The 24,876-nt window shown below is 40.8% G+C and overlaps 2 long non-coding RNA genes across 2 annotated transcripts; both read right to left on the reverse strand.

The window, feature by feature from the left end:
• Positions 1 to 4,354: 4,354 nt before the first annotated feature.
• LOC122457956 lies at positions 4,355 to 5,514 on the reverse strand. The gene is made up of 2 exons (XR_006277750.1): positions 5,320 to 5,514; positions 4,355 to 4,415 (listed from the first exon to the last, which is right to left on the reverse strand). It is a non-coding gene; the product is annotated as an uncharacterized LOC122457956 (long non-coding RNA).
• Positions 5,515 to 8,902: 3,388 nt separating this feature from the next.
• LOC122457957 lies at positions 8,903 to 21,524 on the reverse strand. Its single transcript, XR_006277751.1, has 3 exons — positions 21,514 to 21,524; positions 14,580 to 14,591; positions 8,903 to 9,067 (listed from the first exon to the last, which is right to left on the reverse strand). It is a non-coding gene; the product is annotated as an uncharacterized LOC122457957 (long non-coding RNA).
• Between the last annotated feature and the right edge of the window lie 3,352 nt (positions 21,525 to 24,876).

Genomic DNA, 24,876 nt, shown 5'->3' on the forward strand with positions numbered 1-24,876 from the left:
TGTCAGTGGTGTGGAAGGTGGAAGCTTTAAAGTTCAAACGGATAAATGTCTGTTTGAATATAGTTTTATATTCTTTAATATTCATACTATGATTGAGGAAGCTTTGTATTGTGGGATATCCAGGTTGCCTAATGCCTTCTTTTGTTAATGGTGTGTGATGCTCTGTACCTCGGGGAACACCCTACACCCCCATGTTCATCCTTATAATATGGTTGTGTGGTATTCAATGCCAAGTTTGTCATGTCAGGTGTCTTCGGAAGGCTCATGATGCACTGAGCATTGTTGTTATAGTAATGTTATAGTAATGATATCGGTTGTAATTTTATGTATATAGTTATGAGGCTAAAAATGTGTCCTCATGACTTAAAACAAGCCCAGGCAAAACTGTTGAAGAGCAGAGAGGCAGTACACACCTCATCAGGGCATGTATGGGACAAACCCAGCCCAGCCTCACAGGAACAAAGGAGACTGACCTAGGCAGCAACAAAGGATCTGTTGGACTCTCCAGTGAGTCACCCGCCTTCCATTGGTCAGTTTGAGACTATGATGAGGTAATGCTCACCTGACTCTGACAGGGGTAGGGGAGCCAAGAGGGAAGAAAGAACATGATAAAGGGAGAGACATTTGCCATGCTCTTCCTCTCCCTTCCACCTCCATCTACAGTGACCAAAGCACTGATCAAAGGAGAAAGCCTTGCTGAAAGGCAACCAGTCAGTCTGTAGTGAGAAGCACCTAAGTTTGTAAGGGCACTGAAAGTCTTAAAATCAGCTTAGAATGCGTTTTGCTTTTATTTCATTTGACCAAATCTGACTTGTTGTGCTTTGGCTTATAATCACTTAAAATCTATCTTTTGGAGTAAATAAATTGCTTTGTTTATTCTACCTGAAGCAGTGCGTTTGGTCTGAAGAATGTCAGAGACTCCCCTTGGGATAACAAGCCTGGTACATATCAATTTATTTGTTAAATTGACAAACTCATATAAGCTTTCAGCATCCATTGGGCATAACTGGACACTGCAAGATGGAGATTCCTAGGACTGTGTCTGGGACCGGAGTTATTGGCTAGTGTCATTTGGTTGCACAATCCAAGCATTTTACATGCCAGAGGCTGTGCGTGAACACACCAGGAGTGGGGGTTGTCACAGCAAAGCAGAGTAAGGCTGGCTCCCAGAGTGGAGGATTGGAGTGACATAGCAGATCACTGATCTAGATAACACCAGGGGAACATCACATGATGCTCTTAACTTTCATTGTGTACAATAAAATAGCATCAACACTCTGTTGTTCTTATTGGGCCTGGTTATCCACAGTGATCAGCACTTCCTGCATAGGAGTTGAAGGCATTCAACACCTTTCTTATACCATTCAAGAAATATTAACGACTGATAAAATTCTGCAAGACAAAAAATTCAGGTAATCAGAAATGTTTTGACAAGAAAGTTATCCAGAGAGACAAGAAAAGCTCAGAGTGGAGGCATATTGGAAGGGCAGTGTAATCAGGTGGCCACCTCCAGAGCAATCCCTGGTGGCATAGGATGGTGTCATAGGCTGGCGGGCCCTTTAAGGCATACTGGACTCAGCTTTGCCTGTCACCTAGCAGCTATCCTCCAGCCTTGCTGGTGATCTAGCAAACTAGGGATCATTAGTGATCCCAGATGAATGCAATGGAGATTTAATTATAATGACTGATCCCAGCTGTGGGTATCAGACAGCAGACTACTTAAACAGAGCTGTGAATGCAGTCAAGTGGGAGAGATTCAGAAGAGAATGGAAGTTTTCTTTCAGTGGGTGAGAGTGGGCTTGGTGAAGTTAAGCTGGAAGACACCCACACCCTGCAGGTCAGGTTCCTGTGTGGAAGCCCCTGAGAATGAGTCAGTAAGGAGCAGGAAGTTCCTGGAGGTAAACTGCTAAAGCCTCTGGGGAAGGCAGGCAATGCGGGAATCCTGCTGGGGAAGAAGCAGCACTGGCAGAACTCTGAAGGTCCTAGGAATCCTGGATAAAGCAGCCCAACTAGTCCAAGAGGGGAAGAATAATTATTAGTTTAGATGTTTATTTGCACTTATAGCTGGACCTGTTGTTACATCAGAAGGGGATTTAAGTGACTTTAAGTGAGCTGGCCAGAGGGCTAGACCCTTGCAGATCCAAGGAAGTGGCAATCAGAGTGTTTCATGCTGGGACCTGATGCCAGGGGGTGCTATGGTGGCAATAGCAACTGTCTACTGGTTGGTTTACAGCACCATGCCTCCATTTCCCCTTCTCAGTCTGCTTTGGCAGCTGAAGTGACTTGCTGCAGTAGTTGCCCCCCTGACTAAGTCCTTTGTAAAAGTCTACCCCTTCTGGGGAAAGAGAGTTCCTTAGTCCCAGTGCAAAACACAAAGTCCTTGCCCTTCTTCCCAAGGGGTTGATCTGTTCTTCTCTAATTCCTCTGCCTAGCCTCTGGCCTCAGCTTTCAGCCTTTCTCAGGCTCTTTTCCCTTGCTCCTGTCATCCCCTCCTGGGCTCTTCTGAGTTGCTTCCTGCTCTTTCCCAAACAGGCACTCTCAGGACTTCCTACCTGGAGTCTTCTGCAGGCCTCTGCCTGTCCTGTGCTCGCCTACTTCTCCTTGTAGCCATCTGCCAATCGGTTGCATAAAAATGGATGTTTTATTTCAGATAAAAAATCAGTTTATTTAAATTAGATTTTTGATTTAACTTGGATTTTATTTAATTCAATTTAAGGTTTTTTTTTTTTTAAATTATAATTACATTTGAAATTGACAATCTATATTAAGGCCTAAACTACTTATAATCTATTAAAATAATTTAAATTATTAAATAAAAAAAATCAAGCAATACATGTTTGCTGCCAAAGTTTAAAAGAAAATCATGCCACTGAGCTACTAGAAGTCAGTGGCTAAGCACCTGGAGCCAGAGTTTACTGCAGTGCTAAACTCGCTTTTGATAGCAGTAGCCTCTTCTGCAGGTGTCAAAAGAATATTTCCTTCATTTCAGTTTATTCAACTAGTTCAGTTCAATGACTACTTTCTTCAAAGTTAAAAAACCATTTGGGAATTGAAATGTATGACTAAAAACTAGGTTGGAGAGGATGAGATCTATTAGTTCTAAAATCTTGAGTGTTACAATAAACAGAAACAACCAGTTCAATTCACTAACTGGAGATAATACTTCAGTTAACTTTAAGTGCAAACATGTTTTGATAAACTGTTTTTTATGTATCCAGAACATTTAAGGTAATTTTATTTAATAAAAAAAGAGACAAAACAAAACCCAAACATAAAACCCAACATGCCTTTTTTGTGCACTTTTAATTGAATTTGAGTTTCCATTCAAAAAGAGCTTGACACAAATCATGGGTAAAAAATGAATGAGCTGGTAAGCTATATAAGTTCTTAAATAAATGTGCATAGATATACTGTATCATCCTGGCCAACAAAAAGAAGTACCAAATGAAAAGGCTATATTTAGTTGCAAATCAACATGTTTTAATCATTGACCACCAATGAAAATCAACTTTTCTTTAGGAAAACAACTAAAAAGTACAAATGAAAAACACAATTAAAGTTAATTATTTTAACCAATCCTACTTGCTCTTATTTTAATCATGATGAAAATTAGTGATTTAAATTGCTTTGATTTAAATCAGTCCACCCTGTCTGCCACCACCACCCTTTCTTCCTTGACTCTGGGATAGATAAAGTAGAGTCCTGATTGGGTCACATGGGGAGGAGAGTTGGTTGAGTCACAAGTGGGGCTGAGAAGACCAATCACCCTTTAAAGGGCCAATCTCCCTTTAACAGGCAACATAAGGAAGCTTGTGTTGTTATTATGAGGTATTGTTAATAAGTGTCCAGTGTTGTATTCTAGCACCTTTGACCAGCACTAAAAGTTACTTTTAAGAGTTTTTATTTAGTGAAAGAAAAAAATCTGAATTGATCCTTGCTTCTGTATTATTATTGGTCAATTAGTGTAAAAACCTTTCAGTGAACATTCTACTGAATTCTAAATAAAATTTGGCTAGACCATGTTCATATTTGCTTTCATCTCTTTCCACGAACATTTGTATGAACAAAGTTTTGTTTGCTTGAATCTTTGGGGAGGATGCTATTATCACATGAATCAACTTGTTTGCACATGAATATGCCTATTTGTTCCTGAATTTTTTTGGTGATGGTAGATTGACACTAAGGCAAGTAATCAAATTAGTCACAGATGTGACTACGCCCTTCACAAACTGTTCTGTACACATATGCACAAACACAGTTACTGTGTGTGAATGTAACAAGAGAAAACTGACTGTGCCCCCACCCGTGTTCTTGGGCATCTCGGTGAACAGGTGATAGGAGTGCGGTTTTTTCACCTTCTTGTTTGCGCTAGCCTCTGGGTCAGAGGTGATAGGGGAGTGTTGAAACATTTGCAGCTGTGGGAGGAAAAAAGGGAGAGTAATATTTAAAAAGACACGTTTTGGAGAACAATGGGTAGACTCTTTTATGGTGAACCAAGCTGTTAACATTACATAGTACGTGGTTTCGGCACAAGGTCACATTTTGCCTCTTATATTGAGGGCCTGCCGGTTTGGTGTGAGAGATCACATACACAGGGCTGGGCAAGAGAATTCGGCTTGCAGACAGCCATGGTAAGCCACAGTCTTTTGGCTTCTTTAACCTTGATAACATGTGGGAATGGTTTCAAACAGCAGCGCCCTCATTTCTCATATCAAGCACCCATTGGGTTGGCCATTTAAAAGGAGGGTCTGTGGTTTTTGGGTTAATGTGCAGCACAAACCCAACTAAACCCCCACCCACACCGAACTCTCTGGGATGATTGCTTCACTCCTCTTGCCACCACGTGGCTAACAGCGGGGATGATTTCTTTTCAGCCACAGGCAAACAGCCCAGCACGAAAGGCCACCTTTGAATTTCTCCTTAATAAAATTACCCTATTTCAACCAGGTGATCATGAATTATATCACTCTCATGAGGTTAACACAGAGAGATAAAGAACGGGTGTTGCTTGAATATCAGCAAACACCGGGACCATATGCTGCCATGCTTTGATATGCAATGATTCCAGACTCTGTGTTACTGGCCTGGCGTGATAAAGTGGCTGCCCTCCCCAGAAACTTTTTGCTAAGGCTGTGGGAGTACCTCCAGGAGAACTTCATTGGGATGTCCCTGGAGGATTTCTGCTCCATCCCCAGACACGTTAACAGACTTTTCCAGTAGCTGTACTGGCCACGAATGCACCCCAAGTCTTCAGGGCAAATTAATCATTAAACACACTTGCTTTTAAACCATGTATTATATTTACAAAGGTACACTCACCAGAGGTGCCTTCTCTGCCTTCAAGGTCAGGGAGCCCTCCTTGGGAGGGTTAGGAGGGTATTGGATCCAGGATGATAAACAGTTCCTAGCTGTTGGAGAGAATGGTTTCATCCTCCTTCTCCTCCTCATCTTCCTCGTCCCCTAAATCCTCATCCCTCTTGTGTGAGACTCCCCCATTGCAGGAGTCCATGTACAGGGGTGGGGCAGTGGAAGGGGCACCCCCTAGAATTGCATGCAGCTCATCATAGAAGCAGCATGTCTGGGGCTCTGACCCGGAGCGGCTGTTTGCCTCTTTGGTTTTTCGGTAGGCTTGCCTGAACTCTTTAATTTTTACGTGGCACTGCTGCAGGTCCCTGTTATAGTCTCTGTCCTTCATGCCCTGGGAGATTTTTTCAAATATTTTGTCATTTTTTCTTTTGGAACGGAGTTCTGATAGCACGGATTCATCTCCCTATACAGCGATCAGATCCAGTACCTCCTGTCTGGTCCATGCTGGAGCTCTTTTGCAATTCTGCTGATGAGCTCTGCATACCACGGCTGGCCAAAGAGGAAATGAAATTCAAAAGTCGGAGGGGCTTTTCCTGTCTGCCTGGCTATTGCATCTGAGTTGAGAGTGCTGTCGAGAGCGATCACAATGGAGCACTCTGGGATAGCTCCTGGAGGCTAATACCATCAAATTGCATCCACACTATCCCAAATTCAACCTGGCAATGTCAATTTCAGTGCTAATCCCCTCATCGGGGAGGAGTACAGAAATCGATTTTAAGAGCCATTTAAGTTGACAAAAATGGCTTCGTCATGTGGATGGGTGCAGGGTTAAATCGATCTAACGCTGCTAAATTAGACCTAAACTTGTAGTGTAGACCAGTGGTTCTCAAAGCTGGTCTGCCGCTTGTTCAGGGAAAGCCCCTGGTGGGCTGGACTGGTTTGTTTACCTGACGCGTCTGCAGGTTCGGCCGATCGCGGCTCCCACTGGCCGCTGTTCGCCGCTCCAGGCCAATGGGGGCTGTGGGAAGCATGCCCCTTGGCCTGCGCCGCTTTCCACAGCTCCCATTGGCCTGGAGCGATGAACCACAGCCAGTGGGAACCGTGATCGGCTGAACCTGCAGACGCGGCAGGTAAACAAATCGATCCGGCCTACCAGGGGCTTTCCCTGAACAAGTGGCGGACCAGCTTTGAGAATCACTGGTGTAGACCAGGGCTAAGAGTACTCAGTGACTAAGAGTATGTCTATACTGCAATCAAAAGTCTGAGTTGCCATAATGGATAAGACTCGAGGTCTGTCTAGCCCAATATCCATCTCCAACAGTGGCCAGAACCAGATACTTCAAAAGGTGTAAGAATCCCACAGTAGAGAGATATGATCTAATTTCTGTGTTCCATGATATTTTTCTATAGGAGCTGAAACGATAAATAAGTGGCTTCCACCAAGTAGCATACTCTTCCATTGTGAAAGGTGCAGCTGGAACTAATGTTAGATAAACATAAGCTAGGTCTTAATGGTTTATGCATCACAACTATTATTAGTTTAAATATTCTATTGACATTTTTTAACATTTTGAAACCTACAAATATTCACAGTTGTAATTTCCTGGTAATATTTAGCATGTAATAATCCAGCCCCCAAAGTAAAAGAAGTTATATCAAAGGATCAGAATCACTAGCTATATCAGAGTGTAGAAAGTTACATACAAATACAGCATTATGCAGCTGGCTTGTAAAGCACATTAAAAAAAAAGAAAACATTTCATTTCCCAGTTTTAAATGTGTCTCATGTTTTCAATTTTTTTTAAAAGTCTCCTTGACACATATCCTTTGACAAGAGAGTGGTAAATATGGATAGTGCTGAAAAAAGGGCCCCTAGACAAATGTCCTTGGTTTGGACCTGGATAAATCTAGACAGTTCTGTAAAACAGAAATTTTACATATTTTTATTTATACATTTCAGTCTTTCAGAGTGGTGATTAATCAATAACTAACTTCATAAAAATAAAGGAAAAGCAAAGGAGAGAATGATTAAGAAGTCTCCATGATAGCCTTCCTGCTATTCTGATAAGGGTTAACTGCTGAACTGGGAGCCATGGAATTGATTAGTCTTTTGATGAAGTCACAAATACTCCATAAAATTGTAAAAATAAGGGATGTTGAGACGGCAACTTGAGTTACTATGGGATTGTGTTATCTTTAACTCCTCTATTCCTGGCTCTATGAAGGAATGACTGGTGGGTGCAGACTCAAAAAAAAAAAAAAAGAAAAAAAAAGAAGTTGCATGATTTCAGTAGTAGGGAAGCTGGGGATATCACTCAAGACCCAGAGAGAAGCTGAGTAGTAGTGGGATGAATAGAGTTTCCCAAGCGTAGTGTAGTTGTCAGTGAGGAAAGTTTGCTATTCTAATAAGATTTTATTCTGATGAATTAGGAGTGGATGGTTAGGGAGAAATTTAAATTTGGCTACTGCTGCTCAGCACAAATGGGAAACCTAAATCTAAACTCCTCACCCTGATTTGGGGACCAGGACCAGAACACATGTTCTTCTAGACTAATCGCTAAAAAGCTACTCCTCCTTCCTGAAGGATGGGATGGGCTTCTGGTCTACCCTCAATGTTTTAATACAATTTCAAGATTTAGTCATGTATGGTCTGTTACATTATTGACATAATCTGGGACCATATAGATCATTGTTGCAACCAAGGTCCTGTAGTGGCACCAAATCTTGTATAAAGGGGGTCAAATGAGATGTCTAAGACAAGGTTATGGTCTGCTGGTTACTATTATACTGTCTATATGTGTGTATCATTTTGTAGATAAAGTTATGAATATTGGCTCTATACTGTCTGTATTTACAAACTTGTGCTATGCTTCTGGGGAACACTCCAGACAAATTGGTGTCAGCTCTGCCTAGCCTGCTTGATGGCCCATTAAGGACCATCAGCTATACAACTGACCCATTGAGAGAAGGCAGACATGCCTTACGACTCAGCAAGGCATGCAGGGAATGCCTATGAACAGAACTCTGAGGTTTTTCCATGCCATGTGATGGACAGCTTGTCTTTGGAACAAAGAAAGAAAGACCACATGGCAAGAGAATATAAAAAGCTGCTGCAGCTCCTCCATCTGGTCTTCAATCCTGCTTCATACCTCTGGAGGAACTTTGCTACACTGAAGCTTTGAACCAAGGACTGATGACCCATCCCAGCTGTGGATGTACTCCAGAGACTTGATTTGAACCTGCAGTTTATTCTATCACTGCTGCAAGCCTGAACCAAAAACGTTGCCATTACTGTAATTAATTGATTCCATTTAACCAATTCTAGCTCTCATCTATATCTTTTTCCTTTTATGAATGAACACTTAGGTTTTAGATTCTAAAGGACTTGCAGCAGCATGATTTGTGGGTAAGATCTGATTTGTTTATTGACTTGGGTTTGGAGCTTGGTCCTTTGGGATCAAGAGAACCTTTGTTCTTTTACTGGGGTATTGATTTTCATAACCATTTGTCCCCATAATGAGTGGCACTGGTGGTGATACTGGGAAACTGGAGTGTCTAAGGGCATTACTTGTGTGACTTGTGGTTAGCTAGTGGAGTAAAACCAAAGTCTTCTTTGTTTGGCTGGTTTGGTTTGCCTTGGTGTGCATAGAAACCCCAGCCTTGGGCTGTGACTGCCCTGCTTTAAGCAATTTGTCCTGAATTGGCACTCTCAGTTGGGTCCGGCCAGAACCAGCCTCGTTACATGGTCATCTAACTGCAACTGTCTAACCTTGTATCTGCTCAATCAAATGTCAATGTTTGCATTGGTTGCCAGACCCCAATGTGATTAGTTAGGATTGGATTGAATTTTACCCTGGCATGTGAATTTTTCACTCAGATCTGTATTTTAAAGGGGAAAATCATTAGAAAATATATTCAAGAAATAAGGAATAATGAATTGGTAGCTTGATCATTCGAGAGCTCTACAAGAGGAATTCTACAAAGAATAAGAAGATTACAGCACCTTTGTATTTGATATGGGTGTGACTGCTGGAATACTGTGGCCAGTTCTGGTGTTCACAATTCAAGAAAAATGTTGATAAATTAAAAAGAGTTAAGAATTAATAAATAATTAATAAAGGGTTAGAAAAAATGCCCTACAATGATAGACTCAAGAAGCTTGATTTATTTAGCTTAAAAAGAGAATGTTAAGGGGTGACTTGATCACAGTTTATAAGTATCAATATGGGGTACAAATATTTGATAATGGAATTTTATTCTAGCAGACAAACATAAGAAGAGCCATACTGGATCAGACCAAAGGTCCATCTGGCCAAGTATCCTGTCTTCCGACAGTAGCCAAGGCCAGGTAGCCCAGAGGCTACCTGAATGAACAGAACAGGTAATCATCAAATGATCCATCCCGTCTCCTATACAAAGATATGGGCTAATCAAAGGTATAGCAAGATCCAATGGCTGAAGCTAGACAAAGTCAGACTGGAAATTAGTCATACATTTTTAACAGTGAGGATAATTAATCATGGAATAATTTATCAAGTGTGGTGGTGGATTATCCATCACTAGCAATTGATCAATCAGGATTGGATGTTTTTTTCTTAGGAGATTCACTCTAGTTTAGACGAGAATTATTTGGGGGAAGTTCTCTGGTCTGTGTTATGCAGGGGGGCAGACTTGATGATCACAATGGTACCTTCTAGCATAAGAATCTGTGAATCTAAGATTTTGCAGAATCATCAGCACAAGTCCCTCCTCATAACCCTGAATGCTTTTAAAATACAAATATATGCTTTAGAAATCCTTTGCCGCTACTATTTGTAGGTCATCTAGAATAGGTGTATAATTGGAGGCAAGCCAAACAGTACATCTGTCTCTATCACAAGTAACACACTTTTGCAATGCAGTACTTCTGGGAATGATATTACATTGCTACATCGGCATTGCAAGATGTTCCTACTTGCTGTCAGAGACATGGTAGGGTATATACCACTGTCTTCAAAAAGTAGCTAATAAATTATCCATCCCAGCTACAAACCTCAGTCTGCCCAGACTTTTGTATTCTGAGGAAAATTATTATTACCCAGCACTTACTTAAACCAGTTCTTGCAGAGACTGTTTGGGAGGCTATCAATGCCTTTTCAGAGGACAAGGAGAATAACAACTCAAATAGACACTTATTAAATCTTCAGGGTCCAGTACTCCCCCTGTAGTATTGCAAGTGCACAGGTGTCAGATCAGGCAGATCCATGTGTAGGACATGGGAAAGGAGAACAGCAACATATTCCTCCTGTCTTTGAGTTTGTGGAAGTCCTTCTGTCCCCATTCAATAGTGTTGGGGCTTCACAGTTATGGAGGGGTGTATTAAGCAAGAGGGAGTGGGACAAACAGATTGGCCATGCTCTGCAGCATCATCCTCCCACAAACAGGGTATAGCACTGTAAGGGAATGTTGAAACAGACACGCTGGGGTATGAACATTCCCTCTTGAGATTCTGCGCTGTCACAGAGAAAGTGCAGTCCCCCGAGAGTGGTGCAAGATACTGGGCCTTTGCACTCCACATTTTCTGATGGTCATTTTCTCTATCATATTTTAGAACTGATCAAAACTAGTTCCTATTTCACTTCTGATTGGCTAAAAATGTTTGAAAAATTATCCCTTTGCCACTCAAATTACAATTTGTTAATTTTCAAGGACATTTAAGTTATTTTAATAATTGATCGAAATGTATTATATAATACATTTCAGAATCCAGTTTACAAAACTTTGCCCACTTTTAATAAATTCTGTGGTAAAAAGCTGAAGCAAAGTTCTGGAATGGATGAACTAGATTCTCAGCTAGTGTTAATCAGCATATGTCTAGGATCTGGCCCAATATTTCTTATTGAATGTTTGTCTTCAGTAAATGCCATACTTAACTGAATAGAGACTTTTGTAGACTTTTCTCTCCAATTTATTTTCAAGGAAAAAATAAAATAACCAGTGAAAAATCATCACTGCCTAAGCTAAGCGGTGGTATCTATCAATCTTTGCAAACTGAAGGCAATACTCATTCTTAATCATTTATATTAAACAACATTTCATTCTGTTTCCCATGAAAAACAGATCTTCATTATATCCAAGACAGAACTGCTGAAATTAAAATGCCAAGAATTTTTTTAAGAATTGGTTTGTATTTACTTGTATATCAGCATTTTAACAGACACTAAAAGGCATCACTTTAAAAACAAAACAAAAATATATTACTCTACAGTTGTAGAACCTCCCTACATTGCACTCCATGGGTATCACAAGATCTGTGGACTTTCCCTCCAGATCTCAGAAATGCAGCAGGATGGACAAATCTATCTATCCCTTGTTCTCTCATATAAACCTACTTCTCTGATGGATGCATTAAGGATCCATCACCTGAAAGTCAGTGCTTCCTTTTCTTTCTATCTGTAGTTGAGTCAAACACTCAATGCCCCAGAAATGCAGTTTGGCAACGGGCCGGGAGATGGGGGTGGAGAGAACGATTTGGGAAGTCTGCACAATGAGCCTCTACACCCTGTATTTTGCAGTGAGGGAGTGGGACTTCAGACCTGTATTCTTCTGTCCAAACTGTAGACATCAACCTCTCTCTGACATCTCCTCATGGATGTCTAACCATGAGGTCAAGCTGAACATAGCTAAGACAGAGCTCTGGATCTTTTCCCAAGCCTGCCCTACTACCTCCTTTCTCAAGCACTGTGGAGAACACGCCTTCCTACTTATCACTTAGGGCTGTAACATGTGTGATGGGTTCCCCCCAGGATGCCACCTGGAACTGGGGTACCACTGATCCCCCTGACCCACCAGCCTGGGTCTGAACATGAAACAATGGGTTTATCATGGGTTTCATGTTCTCTGTGTGTGTGTATATAAATCTCTCCTCTGTTTTTTCCACCAAATGCATCCGATGAAGTGAGCTGTAGCTCACGAAAGCTTATGCTCTAATAAATTTGTTAGTCTCTAAGGTGCCACAAGTAGTCCTTTTCTTTTTGCGAATACAGACTAACACGGCTGCTACTCTGAAACCTGGAAAAACACTGACTTCCCAAGATGAAATCTAGAGACATGCAGTCACATCACATGTCTTTGTAGAGCCATTACTTGGAGGCTTGTAGCATACTCAGGAAGGCTCCCCAGGTGGGAGATAAGCTTCTTCTAAGGCTTATTATTTTCCTACTGGCCCATTCAGCACCCAGTGTCTAGAATGAAAACATCTTATCTAGTGAGCATTACCCAGGCATAACTACATGTGAAATACAGATACATAGTCAATATTCATAATCTCAGATACAAAAGTGATACATGCATACAAATAGGATAATCATATTCAGCAAATCATAACCTTTCCAATGACATCTCACATGACCTATCTTGCATAACAAGACATGCCAAACCTGTGAAAAAATGCAGAAATTGGGCTTGTTTTTGGCTTAATTGGCTTGTGAGTTGCTTGTTGGCTAGATTTTTACTTGTAGTTGCTTGTTTGGCTTGTAGCTTGTTGGTTGTTGTAGCTTGTTGCTTTTTTTTTTCCAGTATAACTACTGAATCTCAGGCAAAATGAATGGAAAAAATATGAATCAGCATGTTCTTTTTATTAAAATGGTGCTGTAATAGGCTCCATGCTACAGCATCTCAAAAGAGATGCTCATTTCTCCTCAGATTGCCAGCTCATTGGAAAGACATGCTCATTAGTATTCTGTAGCCTTTTATAGTCTTGATTTTGATAATCGTTAACTTACATGGGCTAAAATATCAAGATTTACTATAATGTTTATTAGACTATCAATAAATTCAAAGGTAAATCTTCTCTTTTGGCATTGCATTAGAATTCAGACCTTTAATGGCATTCCTGCCCTCCAGAAACAAACGGATTGAATTTTTCTGAGGGTTTGTCTCCACTTAAAACCCTAAGAAATACAGCAGCTGTGCTCCAGCACCACTTCAGTATAGACACTACCTACGCCCATGGGAGGGGGTTCTCCCATTGGCAAAGATAATCCACCTCTCTGAAAGGAGGTAGCTATGTCCTTGCACTGTCTACACCATGGGTTAGGTCGGTGTAGCTATATCTCTTAGGAGTGTGGATTTTTAACATCCCTGAGAGACGTAGTTATGCTGAAATAAATTCCCAGTGTACACCAGCCCTGAGATATAACATGTATTAACTCGCCCGTACCCCATTAACTCAGAGGAGAACACTTTCTTTTTACAACCTCAGCTATATTTTCCTGCTCTTCCTATAGCTTTCCTGTTAAAATGCTTCTTATAAATCTTGACCTATAAAATAATATTACTCTATTTCACATTGTGTGCTTCTGCAGATGAAACTATTTGAAGTTTGGGAGTAAAACATATTGATATAACTATAAAAAGAAAGAAGGTGATAAAGAAATGTTCCTTTCTACTTTGTGTGCATGTGTATCAATGAGATACTATTTACTAATTCTTCTTTGGTACTGTAGGATAATCCTTTCTAAAGGGCATCATCAGTTACATCTTGGCTGTAGGTTAAAATACAGTTGTGAAAGAAAAGATGTACATGAAAGTTTGGTAAATTCAATGGGGAAGAAGGAATCTTTAAACTGGAATCCAGAATCCTTATTCACAAATGGGCTACATATGATAGAAGTACTGTAGCTACAATGCAACACTTCCTTTATGGCTTCATTAATGGACCTCCAGGCTTGACTTAGTTACCAGAACATCCACATATTCAAAGACTAATAATGCCTACAAGTTCTGTCCTTTGGCCAATTTCAAGCAACAGTGCCACGGTATAAATATTCTAAAGAACTGTGCTAGAAATTATTGTTTTGAAATGACCAAAGCTGCTCAAGAGTTCTATCTGATGATATGGGCCAAGATTGACAACATGAAGAATGGCGAACTGCTTCAGAGAAGATAAGCCATTCCCTCTCCTACAAACTTTAATCTATTTCTAGAATCAAACTCAAGCCATCCCTATTTAAGGTTCACAAATAGACAGCTTCCCCCCTCCCCAATTATTTTGCATTTCCAGCTTCTTGTTGCAATTGGAAGTACAAAAAACAAACAAAAAACCAAAACAAACAAACAAACAAACCCAAAAATACCCTCAAAGGAAAAGCTACTTACAAATCTGCCCAACCAGAAAGAAGAAGCACCCTAAATACTAAGGTTGTACTTACAAATTTTAATGTAAAATTGTATTGGTTCAAGAGCTTTAGAATATGTGGCTAAGGATCCAAGTTTTGTGTTCTAATCTAAACTAAGCTCAAACTCTGAGGGCCTGATTCACCACTATCTTGCACCTTATGTAGTAATTTCTGGAAAACATCCCAAGAATGCTGCCTGATCACAGCTCATCACTCATTTACAGTGGTGCAAAACTTGGAAAATCAGGTCCTGAATCTGCAAGGCTTGCATAAATTTAAGTTATCTGAAAGTTATGCCCTGATACTGCGTAACATGCTTAAACACTTGATTAGCTTAAACCCCAGGGAATATCCCCACTGAAATCCAGAAAATACAGCTAATGTTAAAGTCAATGGAAATACTCATGTCCCAACACGAACGGCTCTCCTCGCCGAGCCCTACCGCCCCGGGAGGGGCGAGGGTGGCTATCCGGGGCCAACCGAGGCTCCACGGCGCTGCAAAGTCTTGTGTCAAAGGCTGACTTTCAATAGATCGCAGCGAGGTAGCTGCTCTGCTACGCACGAAACCCTGACCCAGAATCAGGTCGTCTACGAATGATTTAGCACCAGGTTCCCCACGAACATGCGGTACCCAGCGGGTGAGAGGCGGCTCCCTTCTGTCCGCACTCCGGTCCCAACACGAATGGCTCTCCTCGCCGAGCCCTACCGCCCCGGGAGGGGCGAGGGCGGCTATCCGGGGCCAACCGAGGCTCCACGGCGCTGCAAAGTCTTGTATCTAAAGTTAAGCTCACATTGGAGTGTTTTGTTGAATTGGGATTCTAGGAAGAACCAGCTTTATTTATCAAGAGATTCTGGATGCTAGTGACTGATCCAACATAAGGAGTTACTTGTAAACCAGGAGGTGTCAGGATTCTGGGCAAAAGTGGGTGAGTGAGTCAGGCAGCAAAGCCAGGGGTCAGAACCATGAGGACAGTCAAAGCCAGAGTCAAACCAGGAATCAGAGCCAGGTCAGGAATTAGTCACCACCAGGTATCAGGGTCAGTGTTGGGGTTCCAGGGAGTTAATATCAAAGTTAATATCAGGAGTTCAGAGGCAGGGCAGCCAAGACAGCTAGCTAGAGAGCCAATATTGTTGCTTGGATACTTCCTGGAACAACCTATGGGCTCATATAGGACCAAGGAATCAATCAGGGATCACTAAGACAACTGTCAGTTGGGTCGCTTGAGATGGAACTTCCTCTGTTGTGGAGAGAGTTTGGCATGCAGGAACCAGTCAGTTTATAGCAGGTGGTAGTGAGGGAAATGTTTATATGGTAGCCTTAGAGCTGTGGGTTTGAGTCCTGATGAGCCTTATGTAATATATTTTTGCAGTGTCATATCTAATATATTTATTGTTTGGGCTAATCTTGCTGTCTGTAATTATGCATTTTAAATTCTATGAATTTATAGTTCTTTATAGATTTGTGATTATCTAAACTGGTGCAAGATTGTGTGTAGAGTTTTGAATATTTGTATCTATTATTATTAAATCTCTTATTTATCTATTTTTGAATATTTTTATCTAAACTGGTGCAAGATTGTGTTTAGAGTAGATTTTTGATTATGTGTTTATTTACTCCATAGCTGTCCTGAAAACACTGAAAACAGTTCCAAAACATAGACCCTAGCACCCTATTAATAAAACTGTTGCAGATTATTTTTGTTCAGAACAGTCTTCAGGCTAATGTTCATAATAAAGGTTACTAAAATAAATTATAACCAAATAAAGCTGAAAACAAATGAAAATCCACTTTTAATATACGGAAACATTCACACAAAATTAAAATATGGTCTCCAATAGTTTTTCCATAATATTCTGAAAACTTATCACAGACTTGGAATATCAGATACATTGTAGATGGAAATATCTACAGTAATCACCATTAAAAAGGAAACATTTGATCAAAATTATAACACAATGGTATCAGAGATGCAAAAATTGGCAGTTGCTCCTCATAGGGGAAAATTCAGCATCTCAGATCTTGTCTACACACTAATTTGCTCTGGTTTAATTCAAGGTATGTTTTAAACCAATTTAGTTAAAACAGTAAAAACCCTTGTGGGCACACACACACACATTGGTATAAAATGGTATATATAGATTAGTTTAAATCCGTAAAGCATTGTTTTGGAATATTTTTATCTAAATTGGTGCAAGATTGTGTATAGAGTAAGGTTCAGACACCATGTCTACTCTAATATTAAATCATCAAGTTGATGACCAAGCCAGTGAACAATTGTTGCATACAGTAAAAGTCAGGTTTTATTAAGATACAATAAGACTTTACACTTCTATAGCAATTTCCATCTGAGGATCTCAAAGCACTTCGCAAATGTTCATGAATTAATTCACACTGCATGCTACTGATGTAGGGAATTAAGATTAGATATATGCAAAAGTATTTCACCGGCTCAGATAACATCATCAGGAAGTAGCAGTCCTTGTTCAATCATTTCATTGGCCAACCGAGAAAATAGTACATCTTACCAGCTATTTTTTATGTGAGTTTGTGTACTGCTCCCAATTACATAGCCCTGATCAACATCCCACATAAATAAGAGCCATATGTTTCTCTACTGTGTAAAATCAAGGGGTGAGGAACAAGCTAATCAAAAACCCATGCAGATTTTGAAGTGCAGCTGTTGAGACACATTCACCCTCTTGTTATGCACAGATGCAGGTTGGGCCGAGGGTCGAGGCCAGAAAACTGCAGAAGCCCCTTGCCTGAGCCTTTTGGTACTCCGGGCAGATATGTGGAGAGACTCCCCCTCCTTGGCCTTCTTTCTAGATTCCGCTCTTCTGCAATGGCAGCAAGACCAGGCCCAGCTATACTGTTATTGGCTGCTGTCCAGTACTTCTGTTTTGTGATCTCCCTGACAGAAGTCACAAGGGAACATGGAATGTTGCAAACAGCACTAATTAATTTGAAAAATGTACATTGACTTTAGCCTCTATTTGTATGATAGAGAACAGCTATTTCCTGATTCCATCCTCTTTGGTCATGTGCATGTTTTGCAGAGGTGTCAGAGTGGCTGTAGGGGGTTAGGAAGAATATCCAGTATAGTTGCCATTCTCTTCAGAGTTTTCCTTTTATCAATGGCTCCATGTCTAGTTGGCAGCCGGTATCAAGTGGAGTGCCCCAAGGGTCGGTCCTTGGGCTGGTTTTGTTCAATATCTTCATTAATGACCTGGAGGATGGTGTGGATTACACCCTCAGCAAGTTTGCAGATGACACTAAACTGGGAAGAGATAGATACGCTGGAGGCTAGGGATAGATACAGAGGGACCTAGACAAATTAGAGAATTGGGTCAAAAGAAATCGACAACAAGGACAAGTGCAGAGTCCTGCACTTAGGACAGAAGAATCCCTTGCATTGCTACAAACTAGGGACCGAATGGCTAGGCAGCAGTTCTGCAGAAAAGGACCTAGGGGTTACAGTGGATGAGAAGCTGGATATGAGTCACCAGTGTGCTCTTGTTGCCAAGAAGGCCAATGGCATTTTGGGATGTATAAGTAGGGGCATTGCCATCAGATCGAGGGATGTGATTGTTCCCCTCTATTCAACATTGGTGAGGCCTCATCTGGAGTACTGTGTCCAGTTTTGGGCCCCGCACTACAAGAAGGATGTGGAAAAATTGGAAAGAGTCCAGCAGAGGGCAACAAAAATGATTAGAGGACTGGAACACATGACTTGTGAGGAGAGACTGAGGGAACTGGGATTGATTAGTCTGCGGAAGAGAAGAATGAGTGGGGATTTGATAGCTGTTTTCAACTATCTGAAAGGGGGTTCCAAAGAAGATGGATCTAGACTGTTCTCAGTGGTAGCAGATGACAGAACGAGGAGAAATGGTCTCAAGTTGCAGTGGGGGAGGTTTAGGTTCGATATTAGGAACAACTTTTTCACAAGGAGGGTGATGAAACACTGGAATGCGTTATCTAAGGAGGTGGTGGAATCTCCTTCCTTAGAAGTTTTTAAGGTCAGGTTTGACAAAGCCCTGGCTGGGGATTTAGTTGGGGATTGATCCTGCTTTGAGCAGGGGGTTGGACTAGATGACCTCCTGAGATCCCTTCCAACCCTGATATTCTGTGATTCTATGATTCTATGGCTTTTTCTGTGATTTTCTTCACTTCCACCTAAACAGTGTGAAAGGGAGACATAAAGGTCTGACTAAGTGAACAGATTTGTAGCAATTTACTTGGTGTTACTGTATTTGGATTGGGTAAGGGCAAAAATCAACATGTGACAAATAAAACAGACACTTTATAAACTGATTCATGCAATGAACAAATGTAACAACACAATGGCTATTACATTCAGCTTTCACTTTTAGAGATTATAAGACAGTGCTGATGAATTTCAAACCCACAGGATAACAGCTCGTTGGCAAAGCCATCAAATCCACTCCAGAAATATATATAAGTTGGTCTTCTATCTTACACTAAAAAATGAATAAAAATAACATAAGAAACTCATGGCCCTGTAATTTTCAGGTAATATTAATATTTTTAGAAAGACAAATATACAGCTTTGGAACTAACTTCTGAGTTAATCAGAATCCATTCTCCTCAACATAGCATGCTCACTTTCCAGAATATTATCTACTTCATACATCACCCAATGTTGTCAGAAATGAATGTGAGCTGCTAAAAATAATTGGATTCTTCTTCGCTAAGCTTTCTTCTTTTCAACATTTTTAGCCAAAAGACAAAACAAGACACAAATCCAGTGTAACAGTTATTACCTCTGACTCTGATAGTGACAATTAATGTCAAGCACTTCCGTACTCAATGCAATCAGTGCAGTACTTGGCATTAGTGAGAGCTCTGCAGCCATTACTTGCCTCATATACTCCAAAACAAAGTTGTTAGTGCTTATGTAGCAACACTCTGTTGCTATCTGATTAACTAAATAGATAAATTTAAAAAGAAAATAAACATGGCTTACTGTTATCTTCTATGAAGGCGTTGTGATCATACATTTTGTGCTGTTGATATTTAATTAAAGCTAATGTCTTTTACTCAGGAAATGAATTTGAAGTGCCTCTGCATATGATGCAGAGGTGGCATATAGGACACGAATACTTTGCATATGAAAAAAATTGTTTTGTTTTTTGTCAGCAAGATATCAGGTGCAGAAAAACAATAAGGAAAGACAAGTATAAAAGTCAAGTTCTTCAGCTTTCATCCAGATCATACCACACGATCCATTGTCTACAGCCAAGCTCTATGATATAACCGCATTTGCTCCAACCCCTCAGACAGAGACAAACACCTACAAGATCTCTATCATGCATTCTTACAACTACAATACCCACCTGCTGAAGTGAAGAAACAGATTGACAGAGCCAGAAGAGTACCCAGAAGTCACCTACTACAGTACAGGCCCAACAAAGAAAATAACAGAACGCCACTAGCCATCACCTTCAGCCGCCAACTAAAACCTCTCCAACGCATCATCAAGGATCTACAACCTATCCTGAAGGACGACCCATCACTCTCACAGATCTTGGGAGACAGGCCAGTCCTTGCTTACAGACAGCCCCCCAATCTGAAGCAAATACTCACCAGCAACCACACAACAGAACCACTAACCCAGGAACCTATCCTTGCAACAAAGCCCATTGCCAACTCTGTCCACATATCTATTCAGGGGACACCATCATAGGGCCTAATCACATCAGCCACACTATCAGAGGCTCATTCACCTGCGCATTTACCAATGTGATATATGCCATCATGTGTCAGCAATACCCCTCTGCCATGTACATTGGCCAAACTGGACAGTCTCTACGTAAAAGAATGAATGGACACAAATCAGACGTCAAGAATTATAACATTCAAAAACCAGTTGGAGAACACTTCAATCTCTCTGGTCATTCGATTACAGACCTAAGAGTGGCTATCCTTCAACAAAAAAGCTTCAAAACCAGACTCCAACGAGAGACTGCTGAATAGGAATTAATTTGCAAACTGGATACAATTAACTTAGGCTTGAATAGAGACTGGGAATGGATGAGTCATTACACAAAGTAAAACTATTTCCCCATGTTATTTCTCCCCACACCCCACCCCACCCCACCCTCCACTGTTCCTCAGATATTCTTGTTAACTGCTGGAAATAGCCTACCTGGATTGTCACCATGAAAGGTTTTCCTCCTTCCCCCCCCCGCTGCTGGTGATGGCTAATCTTAAGTGATCACTCTCCTTACAGTGTGTATGATAATCCCATTGTTTCATGTTCTCTGTGTGTGTATATCAATCTCCCCTCTGTTTTTTCCACCAAATGCATCCGATGAAGTGAGCTGTAGCTCACGAAAGCTTATGCTCTAATAAATTTGTTAGTCTCTAAGGTGCCACAAGTACTCCTTTTCTTTCTTCAGTTAGTGTAACTTAGCTGTATTGACATCAGCATAGCTGTGCTGATGTACAGTGGGGTGCCTAACCTATGGCCCATACAAGGCCCACCAGAGCATTTCATAAGACCTATGCCTGCTTCAACACAATATACTAACAGCTGATTCATTAGCGTATTGTCATCATGTTTACATCATTTTAGTTTACACAAGTGTGTAAATAGACAATACTGTACACAGAAACAACCTATCTAAATCATACGAAACAAGCTGAACTTAAAATATAAATCAATACAGGTGACTTTAAGTCTTATTAAAATATGTAGAATCTATTTGGCTCACACAATTTGTGCTTAGGTTTATGTGGCCCTCCTGTGTAATAAGGTTGGGCACCACTAATGTACACCATCTGAGGCTCTGATTCACAGCCTCTGAGAGAGAGAGAGAGAGAGAGAGAGAGAGAGAGAACTCAAAAAGAAAAGGAGTACTTGTGGCACCTTAGAGACTAACAAATTTATTAGAGCATAAGCTTTCGTGAGCTACAGCTCACTTCATCGGATGCATTTGGTGGAAAAAACAGAGGGGAGATTGATATACACACACAGAGAACATGAAACAATGGGTTTATCATACACACTGTAAGGAGAGTGATCACTTAAAATAAGCCATCACCAGCAGCGGGGGAGGGGGGGGAGAGGAGGAAAACCTTTCATGGTGAGAAGCAAGGTAGGCTATTGAAACATTCTGCATCTGAATTGAGAACTCATGAAGCCCATGCAGTAAATAGGGACTTTAAAGGTGATTTCTTTCATTCACATACCTTCACCCATCTAACTTGTGAAACCTGAGGTGCTGCTGTTTGAACAACAAAGATGGATAAATAATTAAGGCAACTGAAATGTAGGAGAGTTTACTGGCTCTAAGCCAATGGGGCTCCTTAGTCATTATACTAGTTTTCTGGTGCTTAATGAATATTAACCAGATACTGGAGCCTATCAATCAGATTTTTAAAGGTATTTGGGCACCTAATGATAGTCCATCGTGTGCCAGGTACACCACAACTCAGAGGTATGGGCTGAAGGCTCTATCCTTGCTGAGTCCCAATAAGCTGTCAGTCACAGGGCTAAAGGAAAGGTTGAAACACCCTAAGTATATGGCTTAAACAGTTACAATTCCAGAGAAAACAGTGGTTCTTAGCCTGCCCCCAGAAAGCCGTCCAACCCAGGGCTTGGGCTCCTGTGGTGCCCTCTCCATCCATTCCGGTATTAAAGGCAAATAGGAAGCTTCCTGGCCAGGATCACTCTCATTGTCTCATTGGAGGCTATTCCCCCTGCTACTGTGATGACACTTGTGATGCTGCTCCAGAGCACTACTCCAACTGCAAGGGTAGCTAGGTAACCCCCCCACACACTCCATCCCTGGCTATATATAGTGTCCTTTACAAAGACCATAGCCCATTCTTGATGGCCCTACACCCAGTCATGAGCACACTGTGCACTTCCCATAATAATCCCCAGTGATTAGGGCACTTTGGCTGCAATAAACCTTCATGATTTTTATTCCTTTAAGACCTGAGCTAGTCACTGGCATTATGTCACCAGAGTTCTCATTGGGGCCCTCTCTGCCCAGCCCATGCCCACTCACTGCTACTTCCCTGATAGTTCTTCACACATCTGAATCTAGTTACAGTATCTGACATTCACAGCCTGCTCTCTGCACAAGGTTCTCCAATTCTGGCAGCCTGCTGACCACCTGCTACCTCAAAAACTTCCTTTGGCTTGCAGACAGCTTCCCTGTGCTGCACCCAGCTCCATTGCAACCACTGCCTTCTCAGCTTGCAAAGTACTTTGTCTGAGCGCTTTGCCCTTCATGAACTTCACCATTAACACCCACCCCAAACTGTCACATGTAATTTCCCTAATTTGAGGCATCAGAAAAGTCATATATTGTTTTTTATATTTATTAGTACATTGCTTAATACTCATATACCTGTTAATCTCAGTTTGTAAAGCACAGAATAAAGACTCATTTTCTCCTCATTTTCCTATTGAATTGCAAAACGCTATTTTGCTTGACAATTTATATTCATTCTCCCCCAGAAAGACTGTAAAATGGTAAGGAGGAATATTATCCAGCTAAACTGCACTTTCACACTAGCTTCTATTGCTGTCAGAACAATTTTATCTACTGTGTCTGACTAAAATCATACCCCAGGAAGTATCCCTCCACTCCTTTTAAATAACACTAATTGTGTCCATTGTGTATATAGTCTCTGTGGTGTGGTATCTAGCAGAAATGTCTAGCAAAAGGGATAAACTGAAGAAATAATATGGAACGTGTCTCCTTCCCTGCTCAATGTTATCCTCTTCTCCTGTGTGCATCTATTTTTCCTACAGGTTTCAGAGTAGCAGCCATGTTAGTCTGTATTCGCAAAAAGAAAAGGAGTACTTGTGGCACCTTAGCGACTAACAAATTTATTTGAGCATAAGCTTTCATGAGCTACAGCTCACTTCATCGGATGCATTCAGTGGAAAATACAGTGGGGAGATTTATATTCACAGAGAACATGAAACAATGGGTGTTACTATACACACTGTAAGGAGAGTGATCACTTAAGATGAGCTATTACTAGCAGGAGAATGGGGGGGAAAGAGGGGGAAGAAAACATTCAAAACCAGTCAGAGAACACTTCAATCTCTCTGGTCACTTGATTACAGACCTAAGAGTGGCAATTCTTCAACAAAAAAACTTCAAAAACAGACTCCAATGAGAGACTGCTGAATTGGAATTAATTTGCAAACTGGACACAATTAACTTAGGCTTGAATAGAGACTGGGAGTGGATGGGTCATTACACAAAGTAAAACTATTTCCCCATGTTTATTCTCCCCCCCACCCCACTGTTCCTCATACATTCTTGTCAACTGCTGGAAATGGCCGACCTTGATTATCACTACAAAAGGTTTTGTCCCCCCCCCCCGCTAGTAATAGCTCATCTTAAGTGATCACTCTCCTTACAGTGTGTATGATAACACCCATTGTTTCATGTTCTCTGTGAATATAAATCTCCCCACTGTATTTTCCACTGAATGCATCCAATGAAGTGAGCTGTAACTCATGAAAGCTTATGCTCAAATAAATTTGTTAATCTCTAAGGTGCCACAAGTACTCCTTTTTATTTTTCTTACAGTGTCTGACCGGGATTTGGGATGAGGTACCTACTTCCCTCCATGTTTGTTTGATATAAATTGGTTTATTGAACATTTTATCCCAAAGAAACACTACTATACTGATTTATATATATATATAAATCATTCAATCATATATATATTTAATGCTTAGAATAAATTTAAATCATTTGTTTAGCCTGCCATGTACTTTAAATCTCACAAAGAACATAAGATATTTATAAGAGATTGGAAGCCTGTCCTTGAAAAGATGCACCCAAGTTGTTATCCATATAGAATGAAGTTTGTACCAAGTTATTTATGACTGATTACTGATTCATTTTTAACTATTGTCTCTATAGTGTCTAATATAATGTGGCCCTGATAATAAATATTCTATAGTTTTCTATAGGAGTAATTCTAAATAGAACAATTTAAAAATATATGAGGAATGGACACCCCCACCCCCCTGGCAAAAAAAAAACTGTCAGGGAAAGGAAATGGTTCTACTCTCTGTGCTGTGGCCTCATTAACTTCAGGAGGGGTTATTGGATGAATCTAAGGTATTTATATACTCGTCATCATCATAGTATCTGAGTGCCTTAGAATATTTAACATATTTATCTTCAAAACACCCCTGGGAAATAATGGAATAATAATGCCATCTTTTTTCAGATTAGGAACTGAGACATAGAGAGGCTAAATGACTTGCCCGAGGCCACACAGGAAGTCTTCAGAAGAGGTGGTAATTGAACCCAGGTCTACCAAGGTGACTTCTGGGTACTCTTCTGGCTCTGTCAATCTGTTTCTTCACTTCAGCAGGTGGGTATTGTAGTTGTAAGAATGCATGAT

Source organism: Dermochelys coriacea, chromosome 1 (assembly GCF_009764565.3).
Source record: "Dermochelys coriacea isolate rDerCor1 chromosome 1, rDerCor1.pri.v4, whole genome shotgun sequence".
In the NCBI taxonomy this organism is placed as follows: Eukaryota; Metazoa; Chordata; order Testudines; family Dermochelyidae; genus Dermochelys; species Dermochelys coriacea.